The following is a 16320-nucleotide window of genomic DNA, read 5'->3' as shown; positions in this document are numbered from 1 at the left end:
ATATACGATGTTTGATAAGTGTACCTCGTTGATTATTGTGTTAGTTTAGATAAAAATAATATAATTTATTTATATTTATACCGGGTGTTCTAAAAATGTAGGGTCATAATTTAAGTCCTTGGGTAAAAAGAATAACCAATAATAAAGAATAATCAAGAATAACTTTTTTTCCAAAATCGTTTTGTTAACCAGATATACGCCAATTTGTATTTTTACATTCACATTGTTTGGACTTTTTCAACTGATCTTATGAAACATGGTATGCATGTTAAGGTAGAAGAGACCCATGTTAGAAAACAAATCCATCTTGAGTCAACTAAAATTTTCAATATTGGGGCCATTTTAATGTTTTAAACATAAATTATTCAAAAACATAAAATAAAAAAAATCCAAGTACAATTTTATTTAGCATTTGAAATTCCTTATCAAACAATAAAAACTTTAAAAAGATCGAATAAGAAATTGCTGAAATATTACGATTTTTTTTTGTAAAATGGGGCAAACCTGACTAGCTTCTGCCTAATTCTATCCAATTTTACAACTAAATAAAAATACTTTGTTTGACGTTCATTGTGGGTGATGGTGAGTTAATGTTGTTCAAAGGTTTATTGTAGACATTAAACCCTCAAAATAAAATGTAAAAAATGTGTAAAAATGTTTTAAATGTGTTTAAATAAATATTTTCTGGGCAAGTTTTCATAAAATTAACCGTTTTTGAGTAATTTAAGTTTAAAAAACTAAAATGGCCGCCGTTATGAAATTTTAATTTGAATCAAGATGAGTTTTTTTCTAGAATGGGTCATTTCCACCTTAACATACATACCAAGTTTCATAAAGATCGGATTACAAAATTCAAAGATAAAAATGTTTATCTAAAAAATACAAATTGGTGTATATCTGTTTAATTAAGTAATTAGGAAATAATGTTATTCTTGATTGTCTCTTTATTTTGACCCAAGGAATCACTACGTAAATTATTTCCCCACCTTTTTTAACACCCTGTATATTTTTAGCTATAAAATATTATATAATGTTTAATTAGAACTAGCAGGAAAAATATTTGAAATCAGACTTTATTAAAATTTGTAAGTGGTATGTCTTCAATTTAAAAATACTGCTGGTCAGGGCACTTGGATTAACCTTTTCTTAGTTTAACATGCTCTCTTTTTAGTATTTACGATCTGCTTGGTTAAGACGGTGTTGCACTTGTAAATTAATATCAGCAGTGGTATTATAATTTTTGCACTGTGCAAAGCCAATCATATTAATATCGTATTTAGAACGGGATTTGTACAGCATAATTGAAAAATGCTTTTAGCAACCAATTCGTGAACTGATCTTTTTATTATTTGAATTATTTCTAGATCAAGCTAACCAGCTCCGGTATTGAAGGAAAGCACCATGTCCCGCAGCAGTGGATCAACATTGTAATATAAGTAGTTTCTAACAAACTAACTCCTGACGATAGAGAATTATGCTGTCTCAAGAAGGTCTATGGATACCTCTTAGTTGTTAGAAACCCTTAATCTAGATTCTAGACCAATAGATGGGTTCAGATTGTTGACTCATTCAAAATGTCAAAACCTATTTCTTAGGGTGCATGCTCTAAGTCTCTTTCGTAAATATCCCGTAAAAACTACAAATCACCATAATTTTAATTTAAATATGGTAAAATAAGTTTTAAGTCTACGATTAATTTTTATTGTGGTATTAAACTAGTCAGTAGCTGATGTAGGAGGATTGTGGGTAATATACGGTATACATTTTTATTTTAAAACCCTGATTAACTGCCAAGTCAACATCAGCATAGTCATCCAAGGTTCAGCGCCTCAGTGGCATCAGCTGAGTGATTGATGCAGCATATTGGCATTCTCTCCTAAAACATGCCAAACATCAGATCCCAATTCGTTTTAATTTGTTACGTCCCGTCCATTTTTTTTTCTCTCTACAAGCCTTTAATTTACTAACATACTTTGCATACAATTTTAGTATGGTAATGTTCGTTTAGTAATTTTCACTAAGCTTGGCTTTCTATGATTGATGGATAGTATTTATTTTAATAAAAATTGAATTATAATGTAAAATTTAATGTCACTTTTAGAAAATCACTTTAATGATTTATATCAGTATGTTTGGATGAGTAATGCTAGTTATAGATGTCCTTTTTCCGAAGAAAGCAGTGTACATTATATCACAAACGTAATGTACTATGCTTTCTTCGCAAAAAGGACATCACAAACGTAATGAGTCTTTTGTTCTCATCCTTTGATATATTGCCTTTGTTCTTAAAATATATATGTTAGCTATTGTATTGCTAAATGTAAGATTGAGGCAAACATACGATTTTACTATAAAACTTGCCCCCTCAAAATAGCATCGTTCTTTAGTACATTTCGAAAGGGATTTATTATATTTTGAGTAAAGATATATTTCAACATGCTTCTTAAATAATCGCAATAATAAAATGTTGTAACCTTATACATTATTGCGTCTGCTGTAACTGAGAAGATAATACCACAAAGATAACAAAACGCTATTCTTATATATTTGAAAATATGGTAGAAGAATTTTGAATATATTGGAAAGCACAACAACATCAAAAGTAACTTGAACATCAAACTAATCCTGAAAAGTTAAAAAAGTTTGTATGTTTGTCAGAGAGTCCATCTCACTCAAACTCGATGTGGCCTGAAATGTTTTTCTTTCTGTGACCAAAGTTCGAAACTTTTTTTATCAATAACCTTTAGTTGTTGCATTTAACAGTAATGTTTAAGCTGTATATTTTTCCAAAAGATTTTTTTGAAATATGTTTTGCTAAATTATGATACATGATAATAAGAATTATCTTTTAGCATACAATTCTGCTGTACTATCCATACTAAAACAGACTATTTGCACCATAACGTGTGAGGGTAACAATTGAAATTCAATAAGGTTTGGTATTCAATAAATATTATACACTTTTTTATGTATCATATATATAAATCCATATATATAAATTTATAAATCTATTTGTATAAATATATAAATCTATAAATCTATCAACTACGAGGCTAAAGATTATAATTATAATCAGCACATTTAATATTGGCTGTGTTTTAACATATAAAACAGTTGCGTTCGTTTTGTATAAACGTAGCAAAATATAATTTTGCACAATCTGGAACTGATGTTAAACAATGAATATTAGTAACAATAATTACAGGAATTGATAAATATAATGTGTTATCCCTTAACACCAATATTTTTAGACTACCTGGGTGGTATTTGCTTTATTTAAAAATATATTGTAGTTTCTCAGGATGATAGGAAAGACTTTCAGATAACGGTTTTCAATTTACACGGGTAAAGGAAACTTCCGCTTCTGTAGCAACTTGTTTCTTGTTTATCAATTACAAGATATTGAACATCAAAAAACATTATATGCATGCAATATCAATATCCAGGATACTCAAAACAATTAATTTAGGAGTTGATACGTATACCAGGTGTTGAAAAAGTCTTAACACACACAAAAAAATTAAATAGGCTATCATAAAAATGTTTTCTTATTTTTCACTTTCAAATATTTTTGATGACATCATCATGTTGGCAACACACTTTTTGTATTGATTGCTGTGTTCGCAACGACTTGGGTGTATAATTGCTATAAAGACCCAAGAAGGATAAAGTATTTTTCGTGATTCCGTTTAATAAGAAACTACGTAATTCACATCAAAGTGTCATATTTAGGAACATTTCAGAATGCATTCTCAAAAACTGCCTGATAATTTGTAGAAAATGAAGACTAGCAATAAACACCCGAAACGCATGAACAACTAGGCTACTTCTGGCAATGTTTTCGTAAAGTTTAATGTGAGGACACTTGCTAGAAAACAATACTTTTCATAATCGTGTTAAATGTACAAAATTTAAGAAAACAAACATCATAAGGTATGGTGACAACTATTTGTGCAATTCTCTCAAAGCAGGCAAGTCTTTAAAAAGTTATATCTGCTAATCGTATGGATCCATGCAGGATTATTTCTGCCTGAATTGCAAAATCTGGCCTCGATTGAGAAAATGCCGATTGATATAGGTTCAAGGTCGGGTTCAACCACAACTGCGGGTTCACCCGATGACATTAGCAAGAAGACGCAGGAAAAATACCGATTAAAAGGATTTTATGTATGTAATGTCAACATCTTTACTTATGAAACTTGTTATAGATGTTGACAGTTCTGAGCGAACTGATAAGTTAAATTCATAAAATAGTTGATGTATGTCGTTTTATATCTATAAACATGTTTTACTTATTTCTTTATTAATAACCATGAAACGTGCTCGACCGGCTTTCACTGGTATGAAAACAATCCTAGTTTTGAATAATATACTGTATTTAATAATTTCATTCCCATACAAATTCAATGTGGATTGATTGGTATGAAATGCCCTTTACAAAATTATCATTGTATGGATGGATTTTATATATTTCATTAGAGGAAGTGGTATATCCAATTTAACCGACAAACCCATGTTAATAATTCCTATACGCTCATTCTTGCCTGTTTTCATCATTTTTTTTAAGGGACAAAATGTATAGAGATATTCTCAGTATAAATTAAATGTGATTTAATTCACTATAAGTTAAACTATAATTAAGTTTCACTCCAACTATATCTAATTGTAGGTAGCAAAATGTCAAACGCGCCGCTATTGATAGACCGTCCTCGTGTTGTTTTTCCACCAAAGCGAGTTGCCATGGTTACGAGAAGATGTTTATTTGCACTTTGAAAACATACGTTATTATATATGCCGCATGTACCTCATAGATTATGCTGCTTATAAGGCCTTAAAGCAAGTAATACATTTTTCCTACAGTTACCTATCAATGTTGTCTTCTTTGCACTGATTATAGCACGCAAAGTACTTAATAGCTGCATTTACTTACTTTTTACACTCATTTTCTTTTGCTGCACTCATTTTCATTCCGCACTCTTTTTTTGCCGCATTACAGTATTCCAACAAACCAGTATACAACATACAACAATTAATAGGCACGTAATATGTGTACAGTTGAAAATAAAGTTGGCAACACTTAAAGATACTACGACAACGATCAGATGGTGCAGTGTTTTCCATTTTGTTAAACGCTTGGATTTAACCTAACCTAAAAACATGTTGTATAGTGTTTGAAAGCCTTATTATTTATAGTCTTGTAACTGTAGGGAAAATATAATATGTAACACGAGCGCAAAGTGCGACTTCAAACACTAGTTACACAAATAACTATTTCTTTTTGCACTTAGCTGAAACTTTTGTGGAATAATATTCCAAATTAGGCTTTATTTACACCATCATTGTCTTCTCTAAAAGTGTGATTTTTGTATTTTCGATTTGAACATGTAGTTTAGCCTGTGTTTTTTTTAATTGGTAATTTGCACCAGTAACCTTTTTGTGAAATACCATTTGGGGGAGGGGAGGACTGTTTAAATAATTTGTAGTTCTATGTCTTACTTACTCCTACTTTTTTAAGCCAAACATATATCAATTAAGGTCCAGTAAAAAATTACAACTGAGTTTAAAATTGATAATTATTTGATTTAAACAAGAAATCTTCTGATTTGGAAAGTATTCATTTAAATGAACCGTAATTTTGATCTACAAAGCAATATATAAACTTGTTGTGTAGAGATTATTGTTCACACTTTACTTAGACGTTCTACCTGTGGGCTCGTTAATTTAATCCACTCTGTTCTGCCGAAAGATAATATCTTTCCCCAAGACACATTTCCCTAGAAGACTTATGGATTGTCATTAGTAGTTTGACACCTTTAAGCTGGCATGATAAATGTGCGTGACTTACAACGGCTGGCTCTAGACGCTGTTGAACCAAAATGTAAAATGTATACATCCTCTTATAGAGTTGATTCTTTATTTATTTTGCCTTTGAATTTCAAAAACACTAATTTAAAATATATTTTTTGTATCTTTACTTATAAAATGCATTTCAGGAGTGAGCATTTTGACTATTGAAATAGGTTAAAGGTATTAACAAGTAAATTGATAAACTTTAAATTTACCATCATTAATGTATATATTAGTTTTATCACGATATAATTTTGGATTTAGCCCGACGTTTAGCTCTGATTCTAGAATTTTGACGGTGGATACTATAACAAACTTTAGGGGACCGAACAGCCTTTTCTAATGAATTGCCACGTCAGATTAACCGTATAGTCAACAAAGGTTCATCACCTCAGAGGCGTCAGCTGTGTGATTGATGCTGCATATTGGCATTCTCTCATTAAAATGCTTCCAACATCAAATCGCAGCATTTACTAATTTTTTACTTCCCGTCTGTTAGTTAGTTTCATTCTTTTTACAAGTTTATCACTCACAAATCATCTCCACAGACCCTTATAGTATGAAATTTACCACAACACATGGGGCGTACACATTATACGTACTATAGGTGAGAGATATTTTTACGTGTTATAATAATCGTAAAATATAAGTTTTGTTTTACTTACTCTCAATATAATATATGTATGTAACGGGTTGCTTGTTTTACTGATTATGTTTTATCATAGACAACCAGAAACTAAATTTATTTGTTCTTTTAGTCTATGGTTTTATACATAATGTATTGGTAATAATTTTTTCTTATCTCCGAGTGAAAAACTAACTTAATAGTAGTTCTGAAGAGGTTTTGGTAATATCATTGAGTATGCAGTACAAAAGCTAAGGTAAACAATGTAATTTAAGGCCATCTATAATGAATTATAGAAGACTTTGGAAGTCGCTGGTAAAGCTAAAAAACAACATATGAACTAAACAAATATTTTTTATTATGATGAGCGATAAATATATTTTCAATGAGTAGGATCTACATAACAATCATATTAAGTAACAATAAGAATAAGCACTCTTTGACCGGAGTAGTACTGCAGTATCTGCATTACAACACAAACGTAATGAGTCTTTTGTTTGTTCTTTGGTGTCTTGTCTTTGTTTTAAAATAATATCTGTATGCTATCGCATGGCTACATCTAATATTCAAGGCAACAAAAGATTTAAAATAGAGCTTTACACGATGAAGTCTAGTTACACTTTTATTTAAAATCACTTTCTAATGGGTATCAAAATAAAAGAAATGTTGGTTCTAAATAATAATTACTTCTTATTTCCATTATCGAAGTTTTCTTTTGTTAAGATAATATATTTTGTATTAAATTTAATTGGAGGCTTACTACATTTCCTAAAGTAAAATATATTTAACTACTCAATGTGTTACCGTTAGCTACCACTAAACCTTGGTGTATCTTATACCTGAATTTATCAACAGTTTAAGACACGTTTTGAAGAAACAAAAAATACCTTATCCCTTATTCACAACGGCTTTGACACAGAAAATACTTAAAACGTTTGAAAATGTAATGGCAGAATGTAAATGAAAACCACAAACATAAAAAGACCATCACCAAACGACTTCAAAAGGAACCGAGGCCAAACATCAAACTAATCCTGAAGAGTTGACGAATTTACTGTGTTAGTTAGTGATTCCATCTACCTTAATCCTAGTGAAGTTTGAAATGTATTTCCCACAACCAAAGTTTGACCTTATTTGTGAAAATCTTCATAAATTGCATTTTACATTAATATTTCGGGTTTGTACCAAATTTATACAAAAACAATTATACATATTTAAGGTTTATAAAAAACTAATTTATACAAAATTAGTTATTTAAATAAAGGTAATTATGATCAGAGGGTAGTAATCGTATATTTCGTACCTAGGGCCAAAACATTTGCTGGCTCGAGATAGTTTTTAAGTTCGAGACGAAGTCGAGAGATTTACACGGATAGTCAACACAACTACAACATTGAGGTAATGTGAAGAAATAATTATTTACAGGAATCAGCAAAAATAATAATAAATGGTTGCTAGGCAGCGGTGACAATAAAACAATTCTATTGCAATGCTATGTATACTGATTTTGTATTTAATATGCATTCATGTTTTTAAAAAGTAAGCGGGCAGCTTATTTTGCCTCCCTAGGGAAGTAAAAACCTGCTCGGTCCCCAAATTACGATGATAGCTGGCATGACCAGAAAAACATAACTTTCAGCCACCAATTAACGTAAGTAAAACATCTAAAAACATCATCTTTTGGCGAAGAAAATTACTGTAATAATATAAGAATCAAATTTCAGCATAGGGTTTTCTTGAAACTACTTACAATATGAATTTATTGATATTTTTATTCCATTAGAAAAGCAATACATATTTGTTACAATTCAGATAACTTGTGAATACAAGAAACTGTAGCGACATTGTAGACAGTAACTAATATGTACACTGTGTAATTCAAATTTAAGATACTTAAAGCTCTAAGAAGTGCTAAGAGTTTCTTAGAAGATGGCTGATTTTTAAATCGCCTAACACTACTAATAATATCTGCGACGGATTTAGTACAATGAATGACGAGACTATTATGACTGTGGCGTTAGAAGTGAGTCAGTGGCGGGATAATCGTTGACAGGTGTTAACTGACCACACTCAGTAATGTGAAGAGCTTGGTAGTGTTGAAATGCACAAAGCTAGAGACTACGGGATGTCACTTCCAATAGAGCATACTTACGAAATCTATTAATAATTTCACTGCATTTGTTCAGAGAAATGCATCTTTTTATGTCCTACATGACTGCTATGAGCAGGTCAAATAATTTTAATGTCACTCGATGCAGTGGTATAAATTAAAGTTATAAAAGGGTGTTTTGATGAAAAATTATTTATTACATTGGAAGTGAAGTTTTGACTTTAAACTAATATTTAAACGCGACGAAAGTAAGCAAAACCGAAATTAATAGGCGTAAATTAGTGTGTTAATAACACCCACTGTTTGATAGTAACAAAACATTTCTATATTCTGCAATATTTTGAGTTATAATTTTTTTTACGTGTACGAGGGGGGAAAATATTCAATCTATGGTTACAATTCTCTTGTCTGTTTAGTTGACTAAACAAACACCCTTATATAAATTAAGAAATAAATAATTATAAACAATATTATAGTAAACAGTCAACACGTAACATGTTTCAAGGACATCAGGTAAAATATCTCACATCATCAGGATTAATCAGTTTTTCCATAACTATTTCCAAAATTTTATTTAAAGTTAATTTATGTTGAGTGTGAGTTTACCTTTTCTAACAGATTATTTCAGACATTTTCTCGAAAAAAAAACGGTTTTCACAAAAAAATCTTTAGTAAATTCTTTGTATTTTTTATTATTGTGTTGGAAAACATCCACAATATTTTTGTAAATAACGTACATCCATCTTCTCAGCTCATTACATATCAAATAAATGCCATGTGTACATTGTAAGTTAACCAACATACAGGAGTGTTGCAAATTTATTGCATTTCATTTGATTTAAACGTGTAAAACAAGATGTAAACAGTGCTCGCTTCCATTTTAGTAGAGCACAAATCAAAACACGACAGAAATGAAGTTTATCTAGAACAAATAACACAACTTCAATGTTAGTTTTATTTCGCGTCTCAGTTTTCCTATCGAATAACGCAATAAATCAATCGGCTGTAAATTGCTCAACTTTTGTCGGTAGGAAACTAATATCTCTTTGTATCTTACAGCAAAACTATTTTTTGTAAAATTTCATTGTATGGAAGAGTATTTTGTTAGGATTCAGTTTTTAACGTGTAAATAATTAGAGGAATAGTTTTAGCCATCGAGTAAGATTGGTTATTTTAATTAGCTATTTCAACTATTTATTTTCATAAATATTTTTTTTAGTTTCATAAAATGGTTTTTGATATTTTTTAGAACTGAAATTTACATAAATAGTAAAAATGTAAGAAATAAAGACAAACCAAAAAGGTATAGATAACGTAATATAAATGCATAGATATATAGACAAAGCCAAGTCGTTTGCCCTGAGCTCAGAAAAGGATATAACTCCCATTTGTTGGGAAAAATATGATTGAAAATTGCTTCTTTGTACTAGGGTCTGACGCTTGCAGAAATGGAATTGGCAGATTTCATCTTTCATCCAATATTTTTTCAAGCGATTAGTTTAAAAATATTGAAGGAATATAAACAAAGAGATTTTATATCGTTTTACCTTTTAAAAATCATTTAACTGTTCACTATTGGCTCAAGTCTTTTGTTATACTTTTTAGATATGAAAAGAAATAAAATATACATTTACCTTTGAAGAGTTGAAGGCGTTTATATTTATGATTATGAAGGCAAACGAACACCTCATACACAGTGTTAGGAAAAAGTATGAAGAAACCGTCTTAACCTTTCCATGAGTTACACAAGGAGTTCTATACTCTGTATACCTTTATATAACATAATAATAATGCTTCTGGTTCATGTGACAAGTTTGCTTGGGACCCCAAAAGGGGTTTTTTGGGGACAGCTCAAAAGTTTTAAACGCAAAGCAGAATCACAACTCATTTTAACGGTCTTAACAAATTTAAAATATTGAGGATAATAAGAGATTTCTATCTCAATCCAGTACGCCATAGTGGTGATTCGGATATACATTAAAAAGAAAATTCACCATGGGAACAAGTTCCCCAAGATTCCTGAAACAAGTTTAAACGAATGCAGCGAATTAAAAAATCTTTTTGAGGTTAATAATAGTAAAACTTAACTATAACAGTTACAATTGTTTCGATTTTATAACATCAGTTAAACTTAGGGGTTCTATAATTTCATCTACTCAAGGACCCCCGTATTTAATTATGTATGAAGTGCGGACCCCTACAATTACCCCCCTGCCCCCACTAACTACTGGGGGCACCCAACAGATGGTCCCATAGTTTTTATTTAAATTTATAATTTCAAAAGATGACTAATTTATACAAGTTAAAAAATATATAACCACCAAACGAAAAAGCAAACCAAAACTGTCATTTTCAGAAATAGAAATTTGGTGGGAGTGATACAGTCTAGATAAAACAAATTTTACAAGAATGTTTTTTGCGGACCCCCAGGGGTCCGCGGATCACATTTTGAGAAACAACACAACAAAATATTTTCTCCTATCCAGTAAATTGTGTGGGTATAACATAAGGTCCTAAACCGTAAAGACATAATATATTTCTACTTATAGGAAGATTTTCATACCACGAGGCTGACAAGTGAATGATTTACGATCGTCTAAGAAAGCTTAGACAATCCTAACAGGCAAGATTTCCCTTGAGCAAAGGTTGAATAATGATGCTTCCATTTTGGACAGGAAACACAAATATTTTTCATGTAAAAACAATGTGTTGTATATATTTTTTTTTAATAATCGTTGTAATCATTGGACTTTTAGAAAATGGTAAATTTTTTTCAGATCAGTCATGTAAAATAAATAATTTCACACAAGCATAGTTTATACACTGCAAGAATGTTTAACACTTCGGTAATTCTGATTCAAGTATGGGTCAACTTCAATTTGTCTTATATTTCTTTGATTGTTCTGTTGGTTAGAAGTAACTGAAAAAAATAAGAATTTTTGCCGGAAAGGAAGAATTTGGAGCAGGCCAATATTTAAAGGTCAAAGGTCATTCCACGTTGCCATTCATTATCAGCCGCTACAAACCAGTTAGGTTAGGTTTGGTTTGGTTTTAGGTGAGGTTAAGTTTGTTTAGGTTAGGTTAGATCGGGTTAGGTTAGGCCAGGCGCATGTAGCAGCATTTAAAACCCAATACATATTTTTGCCGGAAACATAAATACAGTAACTGACTAAACTAACCTCCGAATACTTGCTTTCTGACTAAACATTCTTCCATTTTCCTGTTACTACCAACCAAAAGACCAATCAAAGGTAATATGAGAAAGATTGAAGTTGGCCCATAATTGGCTCAGAATTACCAAAACTTCACATACATTATTCATTAAATATGCGTATAATTGTCGTGTGCACTTTTAAACTCGAAATTTAGCGCTTTTGCAAGAAATTTTAAGATTGTCATGCAAATTTCAAAAATACTTTAATTTAACCATCATGGTAATCAGTTTTTATTCTGTGTAGACCCTATTTTTGTCATATATTACGTAGAATGAATGGTATTTTGGTTGTCATTGCACTGGTATAAAGATGACATAAATTGGATCGTATGACGTTTAATATTGCAAGGGATTGTTATTCCAATTTGACAAAATGTCTATCTGAAATCCTAATATGCTTCAGAATATTGTTGAACTATACAAATATTACATACAGTATTATACGTTTATTTATACATTACTATTCCTATTATTACTGACTAAACATTGAGGTGAGGCTAGGCTAATAGGTATAGTTTACATTTTGGTATGCAATTTATGTGACTCCTTGCAGAATTAGTAATTTGATAATTTGCAATTTACAGCACAGTACAATATTTGATTTGCATGAGACTCCTCATAATTATTCAGAAAAATATTTTGTTATCTATATCCAATTTCAATGTATTTATTTTTCATTATTTTTGTTTCTAGACTTTCTAAACCATACAACACAAAATGCATTTGCAGTCAATGAACAAATAATCCTTTGCTTGCTACAAAACAGCCCTTGGCAGATGGTCTGGATATTTCTGTATTTTACCCGGCTCCATGTTATTCCACTTAAATCCGCTGGGTCTTGTGTCTTGTCCGGAGTGAAGTTGTAATTAACTTTTCTATTGATTTATAAAAGTAGACAATGGACGCACATTCTAAATAATACTTCATTTTACATTATTATTTAACTTTTGTTTTGATATTTTGAGTCTTTCGACGGGTTTTTCAGTTTTTGTATTTTAGTAAGGAAAAGTATATATGTCTTGTTACATCTAAAGTAGCCTTTTGGTAGATCGCATCATTGGTCAAAAGCCAAATGGAAAATAGTATTTAGGTCCAGATTCGATATTAATCACAAAAAGGATAATAGTAACATATTCATAAGAAATAGATTTTCTTCATTGGGTTAAACGTATTACATATTTAGGAACACTATTTATTTTGGTTTATATTTTAATTTGAGATAAAAAAAAAACTCAAATTAGGTTTTTAAGTTAATGTATGATGGAATGTATACTTTACTCCATATTGGCAATGTGTTGTGACACACTTAAACTAAGCTTCTAATGCACTCGTGCAACTGATAAAAACGGTCTATTAAGCTATAAAAGTGTCCAGTAAGGAAAAAAAGGAAAACATAAATTTATTTTGTTTAAAATTTACTTTGCAAACCTTCACTTTACTGCGTAACACTAGTTTTTAATACAAGTTTAATGTTCATAGTATATTATAGTATTATTCGCTCAATACACTAAAACATACAAGTTTAAAAGTTGCATTTGCTGTCTATTTCCCAATTATTTGTTTAAATATTTCAACTCAATAATTATAAAAAAATTCAAAGAGAATTCATAATACCTCTGACTCTAAAGCAAATGTTTTGATGAAATTGTAATGTTTTCAGTTTAACCCTGTTATCGGTTCTCACAGGTGTTGTTCAACATTTGCATCCCTCGTCTCATAAACAGGTTAAATTTGCATAGACTCTAGCCGTCACCTCTGCTCAGTACGTTCCTTTTAAAGTATTACTTTCATTATTTCGCAGACTTCTTGTTTATAAATTGTCAAATATAACTCTGGAGGAACTTAAGTAAAAAAAGAACAGAAAAACAATCATAACAAGGTAAGTTCCTTGAAGAGGTTGTCTATTAAATAACCAAGCCCTGTCCCTGTTTTCTATCAAATCGATAATATAAATACAATAGGTGTTTCCTCAAAAATATCTAAAGTGAAGTACATGCTAATTTTTGTAAACGACAAATTCTAAATCAAACTATTATTGTAATGACTTGAACTTTAAACTAAATAATCAAGGAAAACTTTGACTAGTTAAAAATTTCGTGTATTAACGATATTTTAAATTTCCAAATTTATAAATTATCATGTTATGGGGCAAAAAAACCATCTTAATATAATCATAGATGAATTAATACGAGTATAAATAAAATATAAATGAATCAATATAAATAATCTTCAAAAAGAATTAAAAATACAATTTTTAGAACCATAATACTTGGTAAAACGTATTAAATGATGAATTGAAGTGGATGTATAATTCTAGTAAAATCTTAATGTTTGGTCTGCTCTTGTTAAAGTGACGAAATAATATTACAAAACTTATTATTTTTTATGGTGTTCAAAAACGAATATAGACTATTAAAAATATAATAACGCTGAGAACGAATAGTTGAGAAAAGGAGTTAACTGCTCAGAAAGACGACCAAAGTGTTAATTGGAAATGTCAATTCCACTTCCACATTTTAATTGCTTGATTAGTTCAGTAAATTTGCTTAAATTAAAATTCAATGTATTTTTCCTATCTTCTAAAAGGTTAACTGTTATTACATGATTCTAATTACGATTTCTTTATTTTCCTTATATAAAATCAATCAAGTTTTTTATGAAATTTTGCGTAATGAATAAGTCATTTTGCTTAGCATGGTAAGTATTAAACAGTATCGTGATTACTAATCTTGGAATATAAGAATCCAGACCGAAATCAAACTCTTGTTAAAAACAACACGGAGTTCTAGACGAAAAAGTTGCAAATTTGTATGCCTTTTGTTAACTACTTTATCATAATTACGTTTTGGTTGTGTACGTAATACATCAAAACAGTTTACATATATAACTAAATAATTAAAAATATGTAGCTCACCAACTAACACTACGTCGATCCTTCCACACTGCACTCACGGGTCACAATAAACTGTAACATAAAATAATACAATCATTAAGTAAAAATAAAAGCTCATGATAGAAAAATCTAATTAGATATAGGCCTAATTAAAAGTACATAGTAACTTAGAGATCAATACAGGGTTATTACAAATGATGTTCCTGATTTTGATTATAAATATAACTAGGTTAATTTGTTTCAAGACTATTTTAGTTGGTACCATTGGAAAGAAAAACTCATAAAGTTTCATTTACATTGGTTTGGGTGCATATCAGCTGTTTGTCAAGTCAATTGTTGTAAGTGTTGTGTAATGGCTGAATTTGAAGGCAGGAAAGCTTTTTTCCAATGTTGGAATATTACATTAACCAATCTGTTATTAGTGTGCAACGACACTTTAGAACCAGGTTTAACGATTATCCTCCTAGTAACCACTATATTGGCAAGTGACACTTGGAATTTAGAGAAATTGCTGCATTTGAATGTTACTTGTAGTAGGGCTGAACTTAACAATGTGCTGCCTGAGATATGGAACGAGCTCGGTGGTCCGAATAATGACACACCCCTGAAATGGCCTACAAGATCTCCGGACATCACCCCCTGATTTTTTTCTTGTGGGGATACATCAAAGATAAGGCGTACACACCACCATTATCAGATAGCATACTTAAGATCCAGCAACGGATTACCAATGCTATCGAAACAATAGACCTAGACGCTAGACACACTTTTCAAAGTCTAGCAAGAGCTTGACTACATTATTGACATCTGTCGTACCACAAGGGGTTCCCGTATCGAGCATTTACAGTTCTGTGTATCTGTGTCGAAACTTTTTGAGTTTTTCAAAAGTTGTAACCATCCTATTTCTTTGCATAACAAATAAAACTATATTTTATGTATGTATGAAACCATGAACATCATTTGTAATAACCCTGTATTGTGTATTGTTGCAATATCGTGTATTGTTGTAATATCGTGTGCTCAATAACAACCAATATTGTGATCTTGCAATGGATGAGGCTTCTGGGTGATGTACATACATAATTACTGTACAACTAATAATAAGATACACTACCTTCCAAACTAAGTATTTTTCTTAATTATTATTTTTCTAAGCTCCTCCTAATGGTTTTATTTCATATTACTAATTGACCTATGGTTATACAAAAAAAAATGCCATTGAATAAGAAACTTTTTCATTGAATAGACTTATTTTTATTTTGGTTGGTAAATACAATATTCATTTCCATTTATTTTAACCAGTGCCGTATTTATTACTGGGATTTACCCGTTAGACTGGGATGGGTGGCGTCGTCCTGTAATCCAGCTACTAGGAGGTTACGAATTGTGGATATTTATAGGCATGGACTGTGGATACGATAATCCCTGGTGTGGATTAACGTCCACACGAGTGAGTACTACGATTATCCGCAGTACTATCCTGATAATTAGGCCAATTCGTATATACCACGGCAAAATTGTGGTTCGGATTCCACTATAAACTGTAGGTCCCTTAGTTGCCATTGGCTGTATGGGCTATTAATTAACAGCTGTGTCTAATGAATTGTCGCCCTTAGGCACTAACAAGACTA

At 30.7% G+C, this 16320-nt stretch overlaps 1 protein-coding gene across 1 annotated transcript in view; it reads right to left on the bottom strand.

Annotated features, from left to right (window-relative positions):
• The window catches only part of LOC128989329 (uncharacterized), a 510234-nt gene that overhangs the window by 395809 nt on the left and 98105 nt on the right, over positions 1-16320 (bottom strand). Inside the window, exon 3 of the mRNA XM_054411209.1 lies at positions 14711-14761. The gene's annotated coding sequence lies outside the window, so the exon portion shown is untranslated. The remainder of the gene's footprint in view (positions 1-14710; positions 14762-16320) is intronic.

This window comes from Macrosteles quadrilineatus, unplaced genomic scaffold, assembly GCF_028750875.1.
Source record: "Macrosteles quadrilineatus isolate MER2022 unplaced genomic scaffold, UCM_ALF_1.0 Scaffold_3__2_contigs__length_128488019, whole genome shotgun sequence".
NCBI lineage: Eukaryota > Metazoa > Arthropoda > Insecta > Hemiptera > Cicadellidae > Macrosteles > Macrosteles quadrilineatus.
The sequence above is the reverse complement of the archived record's forward strand: the minus strand, read 5'-3'. Positions and strand labels throughout refer to the sequence as shown.